This window comes from Strigops habroptila, chromosome 10 (genome assembly GCF_004027225.2).
Source record: "Strigops habroptila isolate Jane chromosome 10, bStrHab1.2.pri, whole genome shotgun sequence".
Classification (NCBI taxonomy): domain Eukaryota; kingdom Metazoa; phylum Chordata; class Aves; order Psittaciformes; family Psittacidae; genus Strigops; species Strigops habroptila.
The window spans coordinates 21,398,698-21,425,189 of NC_046359.1; positions in this window are offsets into that span (position 1 = coordinate 21,398,698).

Here is a 26,492-nt window from a genome sequence, read left to right on the forward strand (position 1 = left end):
TCGGTCCTGTTACAAGGATGTAAAAAGCTGTTCTCCAAAACTCAGACAACTCACAGAGCAAGCACTTAAATAAAATACTCAGGAAGACAATACTTTTTCACTTGGTTATGAATTTCCACTCTGGAAAAAAGTGACCTGAAATGAAATAGTAAAATACAGTGGATGGGTGTTATTTAAGCATATAGATTTAGTGCATCTCATGCATAGTTAACTTCCATTCTTCTTTAATGTTTCATCCAAAGGACACCAAGGGTAGTGCTGGGATAATTCTGCAGCCACACATCACCTGCTGACAAATTTATAACATTAATTTCCGGAGTCTGTAAGTCTCCAAAAGCCACACTGGTAAAATACAGCTTCCTCTATCTGTAGGCTCTGTTGTATTGAACTATGTATTTATAAGTTTACATGTTAAAGGCTTAGGTCCATGCAGAGCTTTGCTTATGTAGGCCAACTGTTGAAAAGCTTGAGAGGGAGTAACAAGCTCTTCAACATCTTGGGGAGGGAGCTGAGTTCCTGGTAGAGGGATCCAAAGGAGTTTTAAAGAGGAACAAAGCGGGGTTATCCAGATTTGGGGTAGGGAGAGGGGGATATTTAAGGAACAGCTGCCTGTGCAGCTCTTCAGGCTGTTCATGGGGCTCAAGATGTCATACTAAAACAGTTGAGCAAGTCCCTGTTCTGCAGCCTGGCTAGGGAACTGGACACTTCATCCCCTTGCCACCAGGAGTAGTGCAGAGAAACTGCTTTATACCTCTCCCTTGGGAAAACTACATTTAAACATCCTGAGACTAAAATGGTCTTTCCTGGGGGTGTATGCTTCTCTCTCCTGTGCTACTGCTACCACTGCTGCCAGGTTACATTCGACAAGTCCTTGGGCCAAACTTGCCACTGTCTCCTCCTGAGACAGTCTCCTCCTGAAAGAGGAGACAGACTGGCACAGCCAACATGCACCAGGAAAATGCTGGAAAAAGCAAAGTTTAATGTTTGTCAATAGAAAAATAAATAAAAAAAGGAAATATGGGGCATTCATAACAGACCCTGGGTCAGATGTCCAGCAAGTTTAAAGTGGGTTGGTCCTGTTAACTTCTGCATTGATTTTTACAAAATTTAGGTCTGGCCAATTGACTTCTGACTGGCTGTCACAGCATATAAACATCCTAAAGTGACTGGAATGTAAAAAAGAGAGTAAAAACTGTTACTTTAATTGCTTTTGCTCATACCTTTAAGTACAAATATTTCCTCCAGGGTTACATCTAAATCTTTTAAAATAGTAAACTATTCAACACACTTATTATTCTCTGCATGAAAAGTGATTTTAGTCTACTATGAATGTTCTGTTTTATAATTCGCTATTTCATAATCTCTAATAGGAAGAGGATGGAAAGGAAATTAGCTCATGTCAGTCATGTTGTTTTCTTCTAAAAAATTAGCTGTTCCAGTACCTTGCATCTTCTTTTTCATCTATTATCTTTCTTTAAAAAAAAAAAAAAAAAAAATTGTGTCCATGAATGTGAAGGACAAATACATTAAGCTGAATGAGGCACAATTCATAAAGATGCTTAACATGGGGAATTAGATTTTCTGCTGAACCATGTCCATGGCTTGTTTTCCTCATTCCTCTCTAGAGATCGGCATATTTTTACTGTGAGGTCTTGATCTGTATAAGCTGGGACTTTGCTTTATCATGTGCAGGTTTAATGTGCTGATATCAGAACATTTTTCTGGGAGAGGAAGCAGAAACTCTGTGGGGAAGATTAGATCTAAATGTGTGATTTTGCTCAAAGCTGCGATTGAAAAGCTGACTTTGTAGTGAGTGATATTTCTCCATTTTCATGGCCTCATCTCCTTTTTTTTTTCCATTTTTGTCTCAGGATTCTTGAGAGACTAGCCTATTTGACACAAAATACCCGGTAGACGCTGAAACTGAGGGGCGACACAGCAAGAAGAGGTGATTGCAACTGATCAACATTAGGGAGGCCAAAAGTCAACCGTGTAGAAGTGCTTTTCCATTAGCACTATAAAAATCAGTCATGGCTCAGGAATTAGAAGGGTTATTTAAAAATTCAGGGGCCTGGATGCAAATGCCTGCTCTGCAGTAGGTTGCTGGCATCGTCTTACACCTAAATTACTAAATGTAGACCTAAAACCTCTGAAAACTCAACGGGAAATTTTGCCTAGATTACGTTTCACAAATGAAAAGAGAAATAGTGGTTTAATGACTCCTGCATAGGGATGTTGTAATTAAGAGAATAACATTATCTTCTAAAGAGTGATAAAGGCTACATCTTCTGTCCTTGTCTGGCAGCTCTGTTCTCTGCACACTTTCCCTGCTGACTGCATGACCTTTTTTTTTTTTTTTCCCCTTTTGCTCAAATTTCCATGCAAATCTTCCAGCCCATTTTCCACTATATTTCGGTCTCCTGAGGTCCCCAGTTCTGTAACTCGGAAAAGGAATCCCGCTTTGCTGCAGTAATTCCACTGACAGCAACTGAAATGCATGTGCCTGAAAACCGGCCCTGATCTGTCTCTTTGCAGGCAGTGGCTCAGAACTAAACTGTTGCTCCCTGCCACTGTGATGTTTCAGTGATGGCCCATCACGTTTCCATTTTTGTTTTGTATCCTCACTCTCCTCCCTGAGCATCTGCCTAAAACTTAAAAAGAACAAATTGTTAAAGCAGATAGGGACACTGTAGAGGTGAGAACGATGGTGTTCTGTGATAATTATCACCTTTGTGAAATGCTGGCTCCTTTTGTTTTCCAAGAGGTCTGAAATTTAATGAGATCCATCTGGGAAATGAACTTCCAGAGTGAGGATGTGTTTGAAAGGAATGTGGTAGGGACAGTTATGCAATGCTATCACATAAAAAAAAAAAATCAAAACTAAGCATGAAAAAGAAGGCAAAACACTGCAACAGTCCAACAAATGAAATTGGCCTGGCACAGCAACTAATGTTTCTGTAACAGGACTGAAAGCTGACACTGTGTGCTGGCTCACAGCACGCACAACAATTTAATTCTAAATCTTTGCTTTCATTCATTCTGTTTTTCTGAAACTCACTTTTGAAAGAGAATTTTCCATGGTAGCTGTGTGCTAGAAGGGTTTGAAAACATTATGAAGAAGCTTTCAAGAGCTTTTGAACTATGCTGTCTTTTGGCAAGAGTATGCATCCATGAAAGCACAAGAAATGGGGTGATATTTTAAAAGAAGATAACAAAGAGTGAACTCAAGCAGGAAGGCCTCCAGTGTACCTGAGAGAGACGGCAGGGACTCATCAGCTGAGAGGGAAGGGATAGCCCTGGGGGACTGAATTACCATTCTTTCCACCCAGTTTACAGCTTTTCCACCAGATGCCTTAGGAGAACCACATCTTTCTCTCTGTGCAAAGAAGGCTGCCCAAAGACAGCTAATCCAGAGGCTCAGTGGTGATATACTCATCACCCTTTGCTAGGTTCCTCTTAGAACTAGCCCGCGTCACAAGACATCTTCCAACATAAAGTCATAAGTCTTCTTAAAGGAGGCTAGATCCATTTCTTCATGTCCTACAGCAGAAGGAGAGATCTAGCAGCCCGCATACTATTTCTCAGCAAGACAGAGAGCCTAGAAGTCAGACCAAGCAATTTTAGAGCTACAAGAGCCCCTTCTCCACTTCCCAAGGGAATAGTGAGAACAGTCAAGAGATTAAGCCAATCTAGGCTTTCTGTATGTGCATTTTATGGAAATCTTCAGCCTTCACTTGACAGTGATTCTGTGAAACATCAAATGTATTTGCTTAACTTGGAGAAAACCAGTAAAGTAGTTTTCATCTGGTCTGTATTTAAAGGCTAGTTTAAAATACGTGGAGGTACTTTCATCTCACCACTTATTCATATGTGAATAGTGAGTTTTAATAATTCATTTGAGCTTCTTCTGAAAGGGTATTCCTTCAGTTCAAATTCTGCCCTGTTAATTACCTTCTCAGTCTGCACATCATGAAACTGGTTGATGGTAATTCTCTTTCTTAATCCGTGTGAAACTAATGAGTGCTCTACCAGAAAAGTTTTTAGATGTGGACACATTGCTAGCCCAGGAGAGTCTGCATTTTGCAGGTAGTATTTTAAGTTATGACAGTTCCTGGTTCAAAGCTAAAGTGCTGGGGGAAAACGCACTTATTAAAATGCTAACTGAGTGTCTCCTCTGAAGTAATGATAACATCATCAAATTTCAGAACCATTGGGGCAGCTAAAGCTAGAGCATTGATTGACACTCTTGCAAAGTGGCTCTAATTCAACTAATTAGATGTTGAATGGGTGTTGAAGTTCAGCCTGAGTGATTCATTGCTTTTTCAGCAACTGTACCTTTCTTGGTTAAAGTTTCTGAAAATTAAAATACACCATAGTCATAGATATAAACATGAAATAGCTTTGAGATTGAATACCAATTTGTGAAATACTACAACTGGCTTTTCACAAAGAATATAAAGCTTTATCATGCCTGTTCCATGAAAATACCATGAAATGGGCAAATTTATCCAAATGATTTCCCTAAATTTTCCAAGATACTAGGAAAAGAGCTGTATATCTAAGAAGACCTTCAAATTGTGTGGTCCTAAGGATCTGTTAGCAAGCTTAATCGTGACCACAAAAATCTTGGTACACGTGCCTCAGTGGATGCCCCCAGCTCTGCCTCCCTCCCTGAATTCAATGCATGCAGTATTTAAGTCATGTACTTTTAGAGCACCCCCCCAAGCCCTCTTTCCTGTTAGGAAAAGACCCTAACACAAGGCAGTAGAATGGTAGCTGTCTCTAGGATTTTGTGGTGGTTCAGGTCAGGCAGAGCTCAGCCCTCTGGCTGCGATTCCACAGAGATCTCTTTGGATGAAATCGTTTCTCAGGCAGATCCTTCCCATGGTTGCTTGTCCCTGCACGGTGCCACTGCTTTCCTAGTGCAGATGTTGAAGGGCTATGGAAAAAAACCCCAACAGGCTCAGGGTACTGATCTAGCTGGAAATGAACCAATTTTCTCTTGCAAGGTTATTTTTCAATGGGGTCTGTTCCCAGTTCAGGTAATTGGGTGGCTGCATGAACTGCTATGCTGGCACTGTGTAAGGAGCTGTTTGAGGCTCCCCAAGCTCCTGCAGCTGGCACAGGCAGGCTTGCCACAGACTGCTGACGCTCCAGGCACCTAATGAGGCAGAAGGCTGTCAGCCCTCCTTTTTTAATGGTTGCTGAATTACACCTGGTACCAGCAGTAAAATGAACTATGAAAATTGCTTGAGTTAAAAAAATATAACTACCAAAACACTCAGCAGAGCTTGAAGTCTAGAAATGTGGCTTAATCAGAGCTTCATATTCTGCCTCTGAGCAGTGGCTGACATGGAGTAGAAAAAACTGAGAGGTGTCCTTATTCCCAATAAAGGCTAGCTCTAAGGGTATAACAGTTTTCAATTAACTCTGGAAGAACAGCTGAACTATGAACTGGTAGCACCGCAATCTGAGAAACACAGCAATGACTGCAAAGTGCATGTGTACTTACAATATGTTATTAGGCAAAGTTCAAAATAAATGAACTCCCATAAGAGTTTAATTCTGCTGTCACAAATAAAGCTGCAATCTCATCGTTATGAGGAGGAGCAGCAATGAACTCTCAAGAGACAAGAATGCTCTTAACATCTGGGGGGCAAAAAGCCACGGGTGCGGCACCAGGAGCCCTGGAGTTTAGCCAGTGACCTTTACCGAGCAAATGGATGCCTCTCTCCAGACACCAAGGAAAGACAGACAGTGTCCTAACCCCACAGGTGTGACAGGGAACCCAAAACACCCCAGAGGGAAACCTGGGAAAGGAAGGCACACAGAGGTCAGTGCTGGAGCCTGCAGAAAGCACAGGGTGAGTGGTACTTGCCAATACACTGGGAACACTTGGGAAAAGACATGTAAGTGAAGATGGAGGGCATTGCTTGGTGCATGCATGCTCACCAGCAGTATGTACATAGCAGGTGTTGAAGGACAGCAGTAAAGCTCTTAGCTCAGAGGAATTCATCCCCAGAGAAGCAGCAGGCCTGATTGTTGGCTTGAAAAGTGAAGCACTATTTTAGGCTGGACAAAGGTGCATTAGCCAAGCAGCTCCTGGAAAGTCACATTAAGAAAAAACAGAGGCACTTGAAGGTAAAAGGGTAAAGCTAAAAGTGACAGTGGGGAGGTTGTTCCCTGTTAATGGGTGTTTGAACTGTAAATGTGTGAGTAAAGAGTATTGAAAAGTTTGTAATGAGATCAAGCTTAAAACTATGTCATCCCCTGCTCTACTATAAGACCATTTGACGGCAAAAGCAGGGGACCAAACCAAGTATGAAAAAGTTTTCTAGGATAAAGCAAAGCCAACAGGAGCCAAAGCAGAGCTGAGAGTGCAGAGACCCTAGTCGCCCCTGTGGGGTGTATCACAAACGTTAGTGGAGGGGTATTAGCTTCCACAAGTTAAGGATGTGGTCCCTATTATTGCCTGGACATTTGGTGAGGACTGGGAGAAAGTGAAGTGAAACAAATTAAGGATGACAATTAGGGGAAACAGAGAGTAAATACTGCTTGGAGAAATTATACATGTAATTTTTTTCTCAACAGATAAAGTATCAGAACACCATAGAGGGAGTGTTTTCAGGCATTAATTTAATGCCACACAAAGAGCTCTAGAGCACACAGTATTTTATATTCTTACTCTCATGAGCCACAGCAGAGTATTTAATATTTTTATTTTGGCTAACCAGCTGTAAGTAACTTGTTCTTGGCCAACAACCCTCACAGTGTCAGAAAGCTTTTTATGTTAATTATTTAGAATTCACCACACTGTCCACACAGTCTATTTGTTTTCTCAAATATCCAGTCATATGTTTAGTTGCCCTTGAATCTTTTTTTTAAGCTTGCATTAAGACCAAAAGCCATTTTTTCTTGATCCACCTAGCTCATAAATATAAGTGATGAGCAAAAGAAATGACGGAAGCATCAATGCAATTCTTTTCAAAATCTGGCTGCTGAACTTTTGTTTTCTGCCTCTTACCTATTTGGATCATTGGCTTTGGATTATTGATTTGTGACCCTCTCCTCCATGAATACATTTAAAAATATAAATAAAAAGCCACTGGGTAAAATTTGTACTGCTGAATTATGTGAAAAAATAAGATTGCTTTTAATGGTATTCCAGTAAATACAAGCATGAAGATCTTTCTATACAAATACTTATATTGTTGATAATTATACTCAGTTCATTTAGTCGTATGCGAAAACTTTCATTCAAATATTTTCAATTTGTAAGCTTAAAAAGAGGTAGTTATGCTAAGCAGGCCTAGGCACTCAGATGCAGGCAAGCAACACATATGCGTACACACACAGACAGATCAACACAGGCAGATAGACACACAGAGCACTTACATGAACATAAATAACACCAATGCCCTCACCTTCCTGCCCCGTTTGGCAGTTCAGGATGAAGCTCTGTCAGTGGGAATAGATACATGTATATGCATTGTGGGTTGCTCCAGCAGCTGCTTGCCAGCCCTTAAGCTGTATTTCCCCTTGACAGTCATATCATTTTGGTGCCTTATAAGAAATGTGAGGAGGCATAAACTTCAATATTTGGAATAGGATTTGACACTATATTAAAGAGGACTGGACAATCCGGGGTAAGCATATAGATCATACTGAAATGGAGGAAAAATAGGGACATGCTAAAGGCTAGATTTTAAAAAATAAGAGATGCTTTTCCTTAGCAAAAGATATCAGTTATTTATTGTAGACTCAAAGCTGACCATTTTTTCCTCACATATTTGATGTCTTCATTACTACTATTACACAAGATTCTCGATGCCAGCAGAAATAAATAATTACATGGTGGCCTCAGAAAGAAATGAATTCCACTGTGGTTTAAGACTTCTGCCTGTGTCACCATCTGTATTTCTAATCAGGGCCTCTGCCACACACCTCTTTCGGTTTTGTGCCATGATAGATTAAGAAATCTGAAGGAAATGGTCAGACCCATAGCTGCAATTTAAAACACCAATGTGTGCTTGGGAGCATTGGTTCATTGCCATTGTTCAGATGTCAGGTCTCAAGCTCCGTAAAAAATGAAGTGGGCTTAAAAATGTCACTTTTAAAATATCTTTAGGGTTCTTTCACTTAAGAGCCACTAAAACTGAGATAGACAAGGTTTTCTGTACAGCCATGAAGGCTGGATGAGCTGTCGCTCTCATTGAACATCCTTTTCTCTCTCTGCCTCCTGCATAGCTTAACTGGTTTTCTTAGCTTTGTCTGTGGATGGGGAATCTGAGCTGAATAGCGGCCACTACAGAAACAAGACTGAGTATGGGTAGCATTAAATTGTTACAGCTGATAACATACTAAGCAACTCTTCTAAGGAGCAGGAAAACAAAAGGTAATTCTGCAGTAAACGACCTCAAGTGAAACCCAAAAATAAGCATTTTTTTGGTCAAGTGTTCTAGTTCCACTCTAGTTTGAAAAAAGCAGAGTATATGTATTGCTCATAACAGCACAAAATCTGAGATGTGTGATACCGAGACAAGAAAATAGGGCTTTAAATCTATATGTTAACTATGGGCATAAACCCCCCCCCCCCCCGAATTGATCAGAAATTACTTATTTAGCCATAAGATTAAACTGTATATCTAAAATTATTTATACATTTTAATTATTTCAGGAAAAAATTATGGGCACAAGTTTTATAGTTATTAGAATCTGGAAAATTGGATAATGTAAAAAAGAACAAGATATGCTGCTGCATACAGGAATGAGCAAAGCTGTAATACTTAGGTAGCAATAGGGAAGATTATATTATAGATTAACATAGTGTTTAGTAGTGATACAAGCTAGTTCTCACATTTTCACAGAAAGGAATGTCACTACTAAAGACCTTTCCATAAAAAAACCCTCATGATTATTTATTTAGACATAAAGGGACAACTTTATTTCTGGCATTACTCTTTCGGAATTCTTTCTCATACCTAATCTCTAAACTTTCTGGTGACATAGTGCAAGCATTTTGTCCCATATCCTATCATGATGGAACATGTATTTGTAAATAAACTTCTCTGATGTCCCTACATGCAAATAGCTACAGGCTTTGTTTAGTTGGATATTCTTTTATCAAGACTGGAAACAGTACTTGCTTGATTTGAACTGTCAGATCATCTTGGAAAAGAAAATATGACATACTTCTTAAAATTGTAATCTATAAATGCAAACAAACTACATAAGTGCATCGATGAAACTGCAAAATCCATAGTGCTGGTGATATTCCTCTGCCTATGTTAATGAGATATAAACAGTTTGTAAAGCTCTGTTATTTGAATTTCTGTGTTGACATGATTGCAAAATCTCTTAAGATTTGTTTATCACTCTTGATATAGGTAATTATATTCACTAAAGATTTCTTTGTATTGCAGCTGATTGCATAAAGCAAAAAACAGGAATGTTAAAAATATAGAAGGATGGCTAAGCAGTGTTAATACAAAGGAGCTGAAAATATAGATGATTGCTTTTTGTATTTTGAGCATTGGCGTGAATTCTGTGAATTTTTTTGGTTTTTAGTTATGTGCAATGTTTTTTGTGTTTTGTCAGGAGAAAGTATTCTTCACCAAGACTGATGCTGAGAAATCCTGAGTTTAATAAAGGAAAAGCTGAAAACTGGTCTTTCAAATGGAGAAATTACTTCAGGTATCAAAACCCAGATGAGTAGCAGAATTATTAATCGGCAGAAAGTTTAACAAAAGTACTTTGCAACTGACTGTTTGGTAGCAGTTTCATTTAACAAGTCTGGCTTTTTAGCTCAAAGGTACTTTTAGTCTTCAGCAAGCGGAACAGGAGGTAGAGTTTATCAAAGATAATGAGAACAGAAAGAGAAAATATCAGGTGATAAGCATAATCAGATGGGAACATACCAAATTAGTTCCTGCCTGCTGGGGTGTTGCCCCACAATATTTTCATTTTTTCTTGTAAACATGAAACAAGAACAACTGATTGTCTAGTTTTATTTTTTACATCACACTGTATTAACTCAAGCAAAGTAGACAAATGCTGCAGTTAGGGTATGTGTTTTTTCAGTCCATAAATATCAAGAAGGCAAGGTGTTGTAGCAACTGCCACAAAGTTTTCATGGTGGTTTTGGTAATGAATCTGGCCCTATTCTAAACTTGCTATTCCAAGAGAGTAACGTAGGTGTGAGTGGGATTAATGATGCATTGGTTTGATAGGCAAAGCCAGTAAAATATATGGTGCAATTGCAAACTTGTATAAAAATTAAGCAGAGCAATGCTGTAATGAATGCTGGTGGGACAACGAAATGAGACAAAAAGAAAAGGCTTGAAGTAGCAAATTATATAGTATTGTTTTCTGCAGATTTATACGGAACTCAATAATTTATTTCTTTGGCTTTGACCTTGGCACATCCACAGATTTTCACAACTTCTAATAGTACATAATGGGGTTCACTGAAGAGCATTAGATCTGGGAGACTCTATGCCAGGAGCCAGATTTCCATCTGCATGAAGGCTATTTCACATCACTACAGATATAAAAACAGAGGAGAAGACTTTTAAGAAAGTGACTACATTTCTGAATCCTCACATTGATAGTCTAAGAACAGTGCCCTGGAAGCTGATTATTGCTGAGTGGTTTCAGAGTGGAAAGCATGAATATATTAGGAAAAATTTCTTCACAGAGAGGGTGGTCAGGCATTGGAACAGGCTGCCCAGAGAAATGGTGGAATCACCATCACTGGAAGTGTTCAAAAAAACGTGTAGATGAGGCCCTTAGTGACATGGTTTAGTGGTGGACTTGGCAGTCCTGGGGTAAAGGTTGGACTTGGTGATCTTAAATGTCTTTTCCAATGTAGTCAATTCTATGATTCTACGGCATGGGAATTGGTCTTTGAGCTAAGAGAATGGGTGTCATGAGAATAAATGCAATACAATACATATTTATTTTTCACATTTTCTCTATGCACATTTGCAGACAAGTAGTCCTCTAGGTACTTATTTCAGTTTTATAACATTGCCGTCATGTGAGAACACTGGGACATTTTTGATCATTCATGCAATCAAGGTGCTGTACATTCTTTCCTTACCTGAATTATATTTGTGGAAAGGTCAGAATATAACTAATTGAACTTTAAAATAATAATTGGCTTACAAGAGTTAATGATTTGTATGGCTTTGGGATTTATCCAAACAGAGCAAATAATTTTTATTTCACTCATGTTAAATAAGAGTACCATGCTATGGTTAAAACTTTTACCACAGCTCTGCTCAGACATATGTGATTCCTACACTTTTTTTGTGAGAAAAGGAAGGTGTTCTGTGTTTGGTCAAGAAAAATGCCAGTGGGAATGTGGGGAAAAAGGCCTTTGTTCTTCTAAATTCTGAGATATTGGGGCAGAGTTTACATCTCAGGACACCATAAGGTACAAATTTAAACCAGTATCCCTGAAACCTGCCTGCCAAGTTTTTTTTTTTCTTACAAGTTGTTTCTAGCACTGTGTTGGATTTCAGCCTGGCAAACTTTGAACAATAATACATTTTCTAAACAGTTTTATCTGTTACTCAGTTTAAATAGCAATCTAAAATCACAACAGAAGATGTTCTAGAAAGATCTCTTTTTTTCCTATTTTATTTTGTGAATATTTATTAAAACTAGTTGACAGATAATCACATAAATGTGCTCATATTTTTATGTCACTTTCTTTTACTAATGAAGAACAGAACTTAACAGATTTGAGCACCTGCCTAACTCTCATAACCACTTTCCATTTCAAATGTAATCTTGTATAGCCCCATTGTTTCAGGGGAATCGATTAACTATCTGTTTCTTAATCTTGATTTCCCTTATCATTATTAGTGGTAGTAGTAGTGGTTTTGTATGGTGCCTTAGTTATTGGATTGTTCTTATCTCAACCCGTGGGAGTTACATTCTTTCGATTCTCCTCCCTATCCCTCCGGGAGCAGGGGGAGGAAGAAGGGGGGGAGTGAGTGAGCGGCTGCATGGTTCTAAGTTACCGGTTGGGTTTAAACCACAACACAGGCCTTGCTCAGAGAGGATGATATTCTTGTTTGTGACAATCATTGAGGATATGAGGAGAAAGTGCAATAGACTCCAGCAGAAACTTCACAAAACATCTGCCAAAAGCCCAGCACTCACAGCTTTCTTGGTAAGAATTGGCTTTCTACCTGCAATTTGGGAAGTCCCTGTATTATTGATGCCTAGATCAGACAGAGTGTTTGGACATGCTGCTACTCGTTCTCTCACCTCTCATCACACAGCTGTGTTGTCAAGTGGTACCCAGGGAAGGGCAGCATTGCAGGCAGTGCTGAAGGAGGCTTGCTCCAGGGCAGTGATAGACAAGGTCCCTGATCACTACAGCCTTGGGAAAGGACAGGCTTATAGTACAGAGGGGTCAGAAGAGATGGATGCTTTCAACATATTAGGATGTAGGCCAGAAGTAGAAATGAGTTTTCTGCTTCTTCCAGATGTGAAATCTCCTTAAAACATGGAGTTGTGGGGCAGACAGAGGGGAGGAGGGACTGGCAGGGTGGGACTGGAGGAATGCTATGAGTTAACTGGACAGCAGTAGTGATGCAAGGAGCACCAAGGAGAAAAACCATAAAAACTGCTAAGCCCAAAACTTGAACAAAATAAAAATTCTTCAAACAGTGTTTTGAGGCATGCTGAGTGCCATGAAAGGAGAAATTAATCTAACAAACTGGTATCCTTAAATCCAGTTTATCCCATAGCTGCTTGTTCTCAGAGCAGCTGGTGCCTGCATACCAAAGGGGATGTTTTCTCAGCAGGAGCTGCTTAAATGTAAAAGAACCAAGCTTTCTCCAAAGTTTTAAACTCATTAGTCAGTTATCAAGGATCTGGGATATTTGGAGGCTGAATCAGTGAAGTGAGATAGATCATTTCTCACTGTTCAGGATAGATACTAACCAGTGCCTCTGGGCCAGATTCCAAACAGGTAACAGAGCTTTGTGAGAAGAATTCTTGCCCCACTAGCATTTACTGATTTACAGGACAGTGGGGACTACCCACTCTTTCCTCCTGCAAAAGCTCACCCCTGCTTGCCCTAGTCTTCCAAGTCTCAGAACCACTGAGGAAGACTCAGACCTCTGGCTCCTGCACTATGCTTCCCTGCTGCAATGTCAGGCTTTTGTATGCTCATAGCACCATGCCACAGCCCCTCTCCAGACCCAAGGAACTGTGTATAGACACTGTCCATCTGGCCAGTGACCAGCTTCCCCTAAGGTATGCAGGAGCTAGGTCATGGGGGAAGACAGGCTGTGGCAGTGTACTGCTCTGGGAATAGTTGTGGTGCTCAGCTGCTCAGCCAAGAGCAAGCTGTGAGGACACCTGAACAGAGAACAAAGACTATCACTTCATAGCAAATATAATTTGACAGCTGCCTTTTGTCTGACATCAATCTTATTTTCTCAATATTTTCAAAATAATCTGTACTTCTAGTGAAGGCAGGGAACATCAGTACATTGTGGTGTAGGACTTCCCATAGTTTACCATTTCTTACTGCTTGTTTGTCTGGGAGCTTTTAGCCAGTTTATAAATCCTTTCCATGTACTTCACATTTGTGGAAAGGCCATGCTGCAGGATTACCATGTTGTGAACTACACTGCTTTCCATCTCAGAGGATGTTTTGCTAGGAGGATGGGGTGAAGCCCAAGGTGAGACCTGCCAGTGGCCATGTTGGCAGGTGTTTGCATGCTTTTCATGTCTCTTGCTATTTCTGCATCAATTCTTCATGCAAATGGGCTACACCAATGTAATTTCATCTTTGGCAGAAAAATGTCCAGTCAGTGTTGGCACAGACGCAAGCAAATGGATTTAGGGGCTATTTTGTGAGCAGACCAGAAATGTTCCTCGAAGTAGCTGGTGCAGCTGGCAAGTGATGGTGGAATTGAGGGGCTCTCTGAAGCCCACGTACTGTAAGGTTTTTCCTCAGATACTACAACTGGGACATGCTCAGGCTGCCCAGTAAGGAACTTACAGGACCATATCATATGTACCATCAAAGAATTTGAAATGAACACCATTGCCAGGGATGCTGTTGTAGGGTCCTATAAAAATGGCTACTGTGAACCTTGCCTTGTGCTCTTTCTCATTGAATCTCAAGAACAAGACAACTGAAACACAACCAAAAAGTTCCAGCCTTGTTACAGCAGCCACCCAAAGTTTCTGAGTACATTTTAACTACCACCTAAACAAAAGTCCTGAAGCCAACTGCAGGCTATTCTGCTCCTGGCCTTCTACACAGCATCTTATGTTAGTTGATAATTGCCGCCTTAAAACTGTTTAAATTAGTCCCAGCTGGCCTGGACTGTTGTCAAAGCTCCTGTTATCAGGAGTTACAGGAAAAAACTGGCAGTTTTGCAGATCTAGACTTTCCTGGATCAAAAGGAAGAAATGGAAACAGCTATTGCTCCTTTCAGGCAGATTAAGCCCATAGGAGATTGAGATATGGAAGGATCAGAGTTTTTCTCTACTCTGGGGAAGAAGTCTTCATAACAATCATGCATCAGATAAATAACCGGGCTGATTTTCTCCAATTTCTGCTAATTGTATGAGCAGAGTTTTAAAACACAGTTAATTTTAAATCAAAACCTTTGTTTTTGGGAGAATCAAAAGAAAGTAGAGAGAATAAATTAAAAATAATATAAAGCAAAACATTATATTTAGCGATACACTTGAAGAAATAGCAAGGGAGATAATTTTAGCAATATCTTGCTCTGATCACATTATGTCTCTGTTCCTGATTTCTGTAGTGCTTGGCTTCACTTCTAATACCCTGTCTAATGTCTCCCTTACCTCTGACTCTACTTGCTAAACTTGTTATTCTTGTAGCACAGTTTGCGACACCAACAGCTTCCACCGTTTCTGAAATTTTCCAGACAACATGAGCACTTTTGTCTCATGCTGTCCAGCACCTGGGTAGATCTGCCTCTGTCTCACCAGTACTTCCACCACCACAACACACTAGTATGTGCTGGTGTGGCAAAGCCACTGTGCCTTATGCTGACAGCCTTTGTCTCATTTTATATCTTCTTCCCTTTGAAAAAGACTTTCCCTGCTTCTGCAGATAAAAATGTCTGAGGTTCATATCCATAGGAATAAACCACTGAAAAAGTCCATTAACATAGAAGAGAAAAGCATCTTTACTATATCATCTTCAGGCTTCTTGTATGAACCTGGAAAAGTTGGCTTCTTTAACTTGTAGCTCAGTTTCAACTCTTAACAGTGTTTATTTGTGCTACATAGATAATACCAAACAACTCCTGTGCTCTAATAAGCAGCCTGAGCTGATCTTGACTGGACGAGGATCTCTCATGACCCAAAGACCCTGTGCAAGCTGATCTGAGTTGAAACCCACTTGGAAGTTGGCCCAGGTGATGACTTCTATGGATCTCTCCCAACCCAAATTACTCTGTGATCCACAGTATGCAGAAGAAATCTAGACCAGAAGCTCGTGAAATCAAGATACTTGGAGCAACCCAGCTTCTGCCACTGATATTTTGGGCTTCATACATAATAATGCTGGGGTTCCACTGAAGTCAATGGCAGAAATTTTAAAGTAACACCAGGCATGTAGACAGTAATGAAAATCTGTCTATTCCAAGTTGATTGAGTACAGTGGGACTAATTGCAGCAAATGCTCAAATATCCTTTTTGTAGCAGTCATTAACTACAAGTAAAAGATAGAGATGGAGAAACGCAGCAGTGCTCAGACATGATTACCTTTTCATGTTTCTATTAAAAAATTTTTTGTGTGTGTTTAAACAAGAAGAATCCAGTGAGTTTACAATCTCATGCAGAGACTTACTACAGAGACTTACTGCACCAAATTGAAATCTCTAACAATTAAGGCTTCTGGGGAGAAGAGAGAGAGAGATCTGAAAGTGAGATACCTGTAAATTTATATGTATGGAAATCTAGTATGTTCCTAATGTCTTTATCTATCTATGCAAACACATGTATTTACACACAGCGAAAGAAAGCAGATATACAGAGAGAGTTAAAATACATTTAAAATCAACATGTCAATGGTTACTCCGCAATACTTCCAGTCCTTGCTTTTTATGTAATTCTGTCAAGCACTTGCTAACATCGAGTGATTGTGAATACATCAGACTGGAAGATACTCAGTATAATCGTACTTGAAAGAATCTACGGAATATTACAACCTGGGCAGGACTGTTTGTAATGTAGGTCGGAAATTTCCAAGAAGCTTTTACGTGATTTCTGAACACAAGTCCTTTCCGATCTATTGATTCTAAGCATGCTGATTTTAGATTTATCAATTTAACTGAAGACATTGTATTTATAAGAAGGATATAATTACGTGTGAGCTTCCCGGACAACTTTAGACTGCTGTAGCTCTTCTAATCTGTCTCTTTTCCACTGAGAAGATTGTGTAATTAGTTTGTCCCTCTCAACTGCCTTCACAACATCCCACAGGATATATGGTCTAATTTCTTCCTTGTTGCTATAGAAAAAGTATTATCTTACAATATCTCCAGCTGAGATACTATGCCACAAATCCTTTTCTGAAGCATTCCCAGAGAGCTGCAGATAAAGAGACCCATATTTGTAGGCATTACCAAGAAGGAAACGAAATTGCAGATACACACTACGGTAGGAACTTGTGTAAAATTAGTCATCAGTACATGTCCCCATGGAAAAAGACTGATTAAAAGTGGGTTTCAGAAAATTAGTGTAGAAAAAGAATTAACAGGTATAATAGAATATGCTTTTCATGCACAGAGCACAGAATTCAACCTCTGTAGAGGGTGAATCACTTAACTACTTAGGTTTTATTTTGCAAATTTAAGAGGAGGATAGATAGGGGACAGAAAAAATGCCATCTATTTTAAGATTTAAAAGCATTGCAGGACAATAACCCCCACATGTAAATGTTTCTCTACTGAAAGTTTTGATAGCTTTATGGAAGAGTTTCTTTGGAAAAACCTATGGAATCATGGAATTCTTCACAGAAATATTATTGCAGATGAGAAACAGTTTGGGCAGGCAGCTTAAGTTAGCCACTATGGAGAACAGAACATGACATGTTGGAAAGCTAGAGTGGGTATGGGTTTGAGACAACAAAGTGTCTCAGAAAAGGATTGTCTAAAATCTGAGAACCGTTTTCTGATGATGCAAACACTGAAAACTAGGGTAACGCTGAAAAGAATTACCTCATTTAAATGCAGTATATAAAATACACTCCAGTGGTATTTCTGGCCCCTCTTATTCATGCCTTGCACATGTTCCCAGAGGGAATTTTTTTTCTTTAGGACTTTCCATTGAAGGGATAACAATATACACACTCTGGAAAAAAAAGTATTTTTTGTATGCAGATTCCCTCTGAAAACACACAACTATCTTCAAAGCTCTTTGTGGTCCCGGGCCCATCCACACAGAGATGAAATCAATACTGTCTGACTGAGGCGATGGATAGCACAACATGAAGAATGGAGCAGTTACAAAAGAGAATCACTGCAAGCAATAACTGGAGCGAAGGGTTTGCAAGTGTCTCATAGTTTGAAACAGGTTTCCAAAGAGTCTTCATTCAGTAACTCCAAATAGCAAACACATTTCTAAAAATCAGGCTATAAGACTAGTGTTGTGGGTATACATTTAGTAATGATGCAAATAGGGGTTTTTTGCTGTAATGATAACCATCCCTCGCTCATGTAGGAACTACAGGACAGCTCTTCCCCTTTGATGTGGTTACTCTGCACCAGTCTGAGGGCATATGTACACTGCAAAGTACCCCAGCTGACTGAGAAGAACAATAGTATACACCCTCTTCAAAACACCAAAATAAATGGCCTAAAATCAAGCTGGGTGAGCAGGGGACACATACAAGCACTGCAGATCTACAACAATGTGCATTATAGATTACTCTCTGGAGTAGCCATTGCCTATGTAGGAGGTGCTGAAAGGCTCCCAGCAGCTGAAATTGTGTTGCAAATATGGGGAAGAGCATGGGTGAGCACAGCCTGTGCGAGAAGATGTGTCTGTTTGTGCCTCCAGCCCTCTACCATTACAGCCTGGGCAGACAGCAGCATGGGGAAGCTCCTCAGCTGCCAGCTTGCAGCCACAGGTCAAGGCTTTCCCTCAGGAAAGTATTTAAACAAAATGTGTCCTGGCAGATATCGCAGAAGTGTGCCCGATGTCTGTAAAACAGCAGGACATTCCTGAGCAGGGGACTTTATATATGTGTGTGTGTATTTATGTATACGTGTGTAAATGTTGCTGTACACACAAAAATGCTTCACACACTTTGCAGTTAATTTGCTTCCTAATAGGGAGAAACATACAGTGAAATAAGAAGTGTTCCTGCACTTTTTCTAAACATAACCTTCTCTTTCCTTTTTGGGCTGTAAAATCTCAGAGACTAAACTTAGTTCCACCATACACTCCAACCCAGACATCAGGCCTGCATAACTTTGGGTGAGCACCTACTGCTGAGAAAAAGTTCAAAATGCATCCTTGCAGGATGTTCTTCATAATTTTTTTATTAGTAGTATACAATGTATTATTATACTGCAGCTGAGCAAAGCTACCATGGAATCTGGAACATCAGGACAATCCTAGGAGAGGCAGGTTAGGGGGCAGGAGATGGAGATGTGGTCAAAGTTTCAATCATTTTTTCATATTGCTGCTCAGTTCAGTGCATGGGTATCCCCACCAGTTATGATCTGTCTTGAATTTTAATGGTGTCTTTCGATTTCTTGAACAAACAGGAAATATTGAAAGCAAAAACCAGAAGCTTTTCATAACGAAATGGTGTTTCTTCTGCACTGTGGTGGGAACTCATTTGTTTCCTGTGTTGGTGTTTGGGAGGCTTTTGCCCACATGCAGTGAAAATTAAAGGGTAGGAACTGGGCTTGCTGCTAGTGACATCCTGGGGGAACCCAGTCACTTCAGCAGACCTGTTGTGCTCTGCCTGTTGATGTCAACGGGATCTGTGCAGACTGAGTGATGAGGATGTGGCATCATGTTTATATAACCCAATACAGGCAAGAAGATAAAAGGTGAAAACTGACATAGTTAGCCATGTTTCTGTGACTTTTGGTCTTCTCAAATGGGCTGAATATAAAACATTGCCCCAGTAAGAAACATCTGCAATATCTAAGAAAATATTTACTAAAATGGCAAAAATGCTGTGAATTTAAATTCTGAAGTGTACTTCAGCTTACTTTTCTCCTGGGTGAACTGACAGCAAGAAAAATCTTTCTCAAATGGTATTTGCTGTGTACTAAGATTCCTAGCCTGAGGGTTAAATAATTTTTTATTTTTTTTATATGCAGAGCTACTGCAAAATGACTAAAACCAAGAACAAATTTAAAGGAATTCATACCTATCTGTTTGATCTGCATCAGTATGACCCTCTGGTGCACTGAGATGTTCAAAGACATTCCTTTCCTGTTGTACACCCTGTTGGGGATTGTCTTGGAGAAATACCCCAAGTAAATACACACACGCAGAAGTCAAACAACCTTTAATATGACCCCTACTTTGAAAATAAAATTTACAGAAATGTTTTCCAAAGATTGTATTGTCTTGCCGTGTGCTCAATAGCTTGACCAAGTTAGATATTGCCAGTATTACAAAACATATTTAAACATTTAGTCTGTATACATGCAAAGCCAGCCTTCACTCTCTAGCTCACTGCTGTCCATCCAGAGCCTAGATTTAGACTTCTCATGCACAGAGATGAGAGAATGAGTGCCATCATCAAGAACAGAAATAGTCAAACAGAATTCCAGGCCTTGTTGTTGTGCCGGGGAGCAGTTCACCAGCATAAAGAATTAAGCCATTCCTGCTAGAGAAAAAGTAAATTAATGAGTTCTTAATAAATAGTTTAACAGGCAGCATCAGAAAAGATTGTATGCTCACAGTAAATGACACAGCGATGACTTATGCTGGATTCTTCTTTGAAAACTAAGTTTTAGAGATTGCAAAGGGATGCCCATAGAATAATACACAGTGGGAAGCCAGCGAATGAGGCAGGGGCTCAGCTATAATCCATCCATTTCAAAACATTAAAATAAGTCTTTTTCCGAGTGTATTTATGATGTATGCGACTAGCTGTGAAGGTGCCTATGCCTGGCCTGGCCTGGCTTGGTGGTGTGTGCTGGTGGTCCAAAGCTGAGGAAGACATGAGGGTGCTGCCACTGCATCTGGATATGTCTCAGCGTCCCAGCGACATTGCTGCTGGTTAATGTCTGGCCCTTGCTGTGCTCCCAGGCACAGACTAGGTATTGGAAGCTACATTGACTGGGTGCAGGTCTGGGCAGAGAAAAGTGGGTGAAGGAGGCAGATAAATGAGACTGCAAAAGTTACTGCTCTTTCTCCAGATCCTGTGAAGTTTTCTGTCCTTGCTGTTACCTGTATGTTAAAAGAGCTCTGTGTTTCTCCCTCATGTGATAATTAACAGAAACACTTGGATTGGATCTAGCAGTCTTCGCAGCGTACTCCCATGGGCAATGCTGCAAGAGGCAGTCTGTTTTGTTTAACATCTTTATAAATAATACGGAGCATTCACAGACAGCTAAGCCTCAGTCACGGTTTTCATTACTGTTCAATGTTTGGTCCCTTGGCCAATTCATAATCAATTAGCTAGCACTCGTGGTCAACATACACAGTACTTTCCAGCACACTGTTGACAGAAAACGTAGGGATTTAAGAGAGCAAAGATGGTGATGCTTAATTCAAAGCAGGAAAACAGAGCAGACATCATAAACAGCTACAAAACTGCCACCATCAGCTTAGCAGCAGCATGTATTTGATCTAAAGTACCTTACAGAGTGTGACAAGGATTTATTTCAAATGCATTATCAAGGGCAGAACAGGCACCGTTATACATAGACCTTGTTTTCGGAAATGTGTTAGCAACACACAAGCAACAAATTTTCAAATAAAGTAGAAAGCACAACTTGTGCGTGCACAGAAGGTGCCAGTTTCATTTTTTCTTAGGCATTTGTGTCCAAAACAACTTAAATCTTTCACAGAATATTTTATGAGATTATACAGAAAATGCCAAAATTGATCTAAACTCTGTGAAGGTATTCTTTCTTTTCCACATTTCATTTCTACCCAGAAAAGCAATAAAATTATTTCATTATGCTTTCTTTTTAAAAACTAAGTTATTTTTATGCTGATATATATCCAGCCAAATTATGTCCTCTTTTATTAAAGCTGCAGATGTTGCAACTTGACTAAGGATGTGGCTGATGCAATTTGTATTCAGATTTCCATTAGTCAAGATGCTCATAGGTTTCTTCCTCTTCATCCTTTTATACATTATTTCATTACTGATTGTAATTGAATTAACCAGATAGCAACTGCCAAGTTCACATTTGCTACTTCCTTCAGATGACAAAAATGAAAATACACATACACTGTAATGTTTGTTGAGATGTTAATTTCTGCAGTAAAGCTTCTACTAAAGGCAGGATTGTTGTTTATTATTAAAGTGTTCACTGAATAGAAACAGCAATCCTTTGAAGATGCTCAAAGCCTCAGGTTTTTAAAAACTAAATTTTTTAATGAAGCCTCACTGTGCTGTTCGGCACTAAAAAGGTATTTCATTGTTGAGGATGAAGTTGTGTTGAGTGTGCTGAGTGAACCTTTGTGAGAGGCATGTTTGACCCCACACAAGTCAATGAATAGCCTACCTTTTGGGAAATAGCTCTGGGATAAGAAAGCAGTTCTTGTATATTTTAAAAACCAAGAATGTAATTCTCGGTGTAGCTGACATTGACTTAAATGGGGTTAGAGTTCCACTCTAAGTCATGGTGGAGCTGGGAAAACAGCAAAAAATTAATATTTTTTAAATCATTTTTGTGCTTTTCCATCCTTGTTGAAAGCAGTGTTTTTTTTCCTTGCAATTCTTGTAATCATCAAAAAGCAAAGGTGTTACAAACATTTCAAAGATCATAATTTTATTCTCATTTCAGAAAGCATGTTTATTTTAAAGGTTTGTCTATATTCTTTTGTTTTTCATGAAAGATAAGATAACATTTCCCCCCCTTGTTTTTTTTTTTGGGGTGGGGGAGGGTGTCAAGGACAAAATGGGAAGAAGAAAAAAGTAAAAGATAAAACCTAAAATTAAGCTAAAATACTGACAGATATTTTTGACAGATTGTATCAAAACTGCAAAAATGTTAAAGTATACATCAAATAAATTTCCAGCGCATAATAATGATCATGAAATCTACCATTTCTGGCCAGAGAGTTGTATCTGTTTAGAAGGGAAGATTCTTTCTTCTCATGAAAATTTCAAAATTTTAAATGAATTTCCATCTTTTCTCAGGCTGAAAAATACACAAAATATGCAGAAAAATCTAATGTAAACAACACTGGCATGTAATTTTACACCTGGCAAGTTTTCAGCCTATAACATACAGGGTCATGAGATATTTGAAAGGATTCATATGTAGTAAGATGCCGACATTTTTATTTTTATGAAGGACAATCACACTTTTTTTGACAAAACTAAAATTTTCCCTGGGAAAATTTCATGTTTGTGTGAAGAATATTTTTGTAGTGGAAAACATTTCCCATGGGAAGTTCTCAAATGACACTGATTGCTTGCTTTCTGCCAATAAGTTTGATTTAAAGTATTACTACTACAAAATTTCCTGCTATGCCTATTAGCTGTAACAGCTTGATACAGAGTTTGACATTTGTTTAATTTTTATTCTCCTCAGCTTCTATTAAAGGAAAAGCTGAAGAAGCCAACTGAAATAATAATAATAAAAAAAATCACTTGAGAGTCACAGCTTGATTTTTCCTTCCGACATTATACAAATTAGCCTGTTCTTACGTAGCAAAAAAGATCCTGAATCTCATAAGCTCACTGCAGCTCAGTCATGTATATATTCGCTTTCCACCACTAGTTTGCATTTCTCTTTCTCACAGAAATTTGAATTACTTATTTAAAGAACAACATACTAATGGACCTTTAGAATCATAGAATAGTTAGGGTTGGAAAGGACCTTAAGATCATTTAGTTCGAACCCCCCTGCCATGGGCAGGGACACCACACACTAAACTATGTCATCCAAGACTCCGTCCAACCTGGCCTTGAACACTGCCAGGAATGGAGTATTCACAGCTTCCTTGGGCAACCCATTCCAGTGCCTCACCACCCCCACAGTAAAGAACTTCTTTCTTATATCTAATCTAAACTTCCCCTGTTTAAGTCTGAACCCGTTACCCCTTGTCCTATCACTACAGTCCCCAATGAAGAGTCCCTCTGAAGAATCCTTGTTGGCCCCCTTCAGATACTGGAAGGCTGCTATGAGGTTTCCACGCAGCCTTCTCTTTTCCAGGCTGAACAGCCCCAACTTTCTCAGCCTGTCTTCATATGGGAGGTGCTCCAGTCCCCCTCTCATCCTCGTGGCCCTCCTCTGGACTTGCTCCAACAGCTCCATGTCCTTCTTATGTTGAGGACACCAGAACTGTACACAATACTCCAAGTGAGGTCTCATGAGAGCAGAGTAGAGGGGCAGGATCACATCCTTTGACCTGCTTCATGCTTCTTTTGATGCAGCCCAGGACATGGTTAGCTTTCTGGACTGCAAGCGCACACTGAAGCCGGCTCATGTTAATTTTCTCATCAACCAACACCCCCAAGTCCTTCTCTGCAGGGCTGCTCTGAATCTCTTCTCCACCCAACCTGAAGCTGTGCCTGGGACTGTCCCAACCCAGGGACCTTGCACTTGGCTTGGTTGAACTTCATGAGGTTGGCATTGGCCCACCTCACAAGCATGTCAAGGTCCCTCTGGATGGCATCCCTTTCCTCCAGCGTATCAACCGAACCACAAAGCTTGGTGTTGTCGGCAAACTTGCTGAGGGCGCGCTCAATCCCACTGTCCATGTCGTTGACAAAGATGTAGAACAAGATCGGTCCCAACACCGATCCCTGAGGGACACCACTCATTACTGGTTTACAACTGGATATTGAGCCATTGTTTCATACAATTAACCTGAAACCAAAAAACCTGTAGACAAACTTTAGGTCTTCATATTTCAGAGAAGTGTCTATTGGTGAAATCATAGTTATATAAAGGAAACCTCTTTGCATAACTAAGAAATAGTACTTTTATTAAGTAATTCTTTTTGATTATGTGAGCAGAGTTGCAGTTTGGGTTTTCAGTTAGTTTCCATTTATCTGATTTATTGACATAAACAGACATATACCTATGAAACTAGAAAGGAGAAATTTTTCTGTAATGGACCATAGGTACAGGGCTGACACCGGGGCCCATGAATGGACGTGCCAGTCTGTGCCGAAGGACACCAGTCCTTTGCCTGGCAGAGCAAAACTCGTCAGTACTTCCCTTTCTTGAGCATGCAATGTGTTTCTGTAACACAGAGAAGAGATTTCAATCCATGATCTCCTTTTCCCCATGGCCCTGCTCTTTTCCCATCTAGGGAGGTCATTATTTCTTGATCCTTTCCTTCCAGAGCCCACCCTTCCCTTTGGACACCATGTGAATTGGCATCAAGCTGTCCCTTCACAGCTTCTCCTGTCTCCTGCCTTCACTTATGAAAGCTTTTGCAACAGCATCACTGCTGCAGTTCCCTCCAGCTTGTCTCCCTTTGCCTTGGCTGCAGCTCTGGTTTCACACTAGTGTCCTCAGCACGTGCCCTCCATTGCACTTACCAGTACTGCTGTGATGTGATGATTTATTTGCACTACCCAGGAGATGGGTAGAGAAAAATAGAGATGTAGATATAGATGTAGAGATGTAGAGATGATATAGCTATAGACAGAGAAGGGTGTGTTTCTGTTTGTGTACATTGTTTTTTCCTTGTTGTTTCCAAGAGGTGATTATGCTCACTTTCTACCAGAACTGGGCAGAGGCAGTAGCATTTTCTACTATTGTTTGTGAAAAACATAGGTGTTTTGCCTAAAAGAACAGTTTGTTCAGACAGAAAAATTTTCTCATTTCAGACAGGAACCCAGCTGGGGCTGTCTTCTGCAGCCTACACCAACATCTCCAATAACAAACTGGGTGACTTTCCCCTTTCCCCCCAGTAGACCACTCAAGAAATAAGCCTATGGGAGAGATACCAGAGGTCATTCTGCATTTCAAGGATTTGAACAAATGTGCTGGGGGCATTTGTTGCCAATCTCTAAACCTCTGCCCTCTATACAGTACCCTTACATCACACTTCGCTGAGGTTTTTAAAACTGTTCTACACAACTGAGTCAGTTACTTGTTTTTCCTGAGAGTTGCAAGGAAAAGCTGCTCAGTCCACGCGGTTTAAACCGAATTGGGATCAAAACACTTTATTGAGCTATCAAGAACATGGAATTAGGCAGCAGTCAGTGAAGTGTTGCATTCAAGTAGTAATACAAGAGGTAAACCCCCAAACTCGACACATGAATGTTAATAAACACAAGCAAATATCTAAACGCCCTGCGTAACAAACGCAGGAGAGATTTCTTAAATTCTTCTTCTTTCCAAGACGAAGACCATAAGCAGCACAGTAGCAAATGCCACTTGGTGTATTGATAAGGAATGGTGAGGAAATCCTGTATGCTCTCTATGTTTCTGCAAAGTTCATGCAGAGTGAACCAAAACCCCCTTCTTTCACCTCTGGGATCACCACAGTCAAATGACTGTATGTGGTATAAAAGCCTTTATTGATACAGTCTGGACATACAGGTTAATTTACAGAGACACCCTGCAGTGGTGCCCCGTGTGTGGCTGCCTTGGGCAGGGACATCCCCTTGGGCCTCCTGGGCACAGGCACTGCCTCAGGGCCAGCACCCCAAAGGTCTTTCTCCAAGGCATGCTGGGCGAAGGCACAGCAGCATGGCTGTGGTGGGCAGGGCTGTGGGGGCCCTGTCACCCCCTTGTCATAGTGTCACCACCCGCCAACGTAGCATGACAATGCTCTGGGGCAGTATAAGGCAGCATCTTCCCGTGTCCCACTGCCAGAGTGCCTGACTTTGCCACCAGGACAGAGCTAGCAGCCTGAAGGCACCCGAGAGGAATTCCTTGAAGCACCAGTGGAATTACTTGGAGGGGTTGAGGGGGGAACACTTGAAGCTGCACGAAGCTGTGGAAGGTTCTCTGCTGCAATTCCAGCACCTGGAGGGGCCACACTTGTAGCTCATCTGATGGATGGAAATCTTGCTTCAGTCTCTGGGGAGCCCGCCGTCCTCATCTTCTGGGAAGATAGTGGCAGTAGCCATAAGCAATAGGATGCACAGATGGCCCAGTGCCCTCCCCCAGTGCTTTGCAGCTCCACTGCCAGGCACAGGAAGGATTCTTGCCCCCGGCGTTGATCAGGCCAGCGGCATTTTGCTATTCTTGGAAGCCCGTGAGATGGCTCCAGGTGGAGGCAGAAAAGGCAGTGCCAGTGTCCCCTTAGAGGCATAACCAGCCTGTGGACCAGAAGCAGGTCTTGCTCATGTGCTCAGGGAG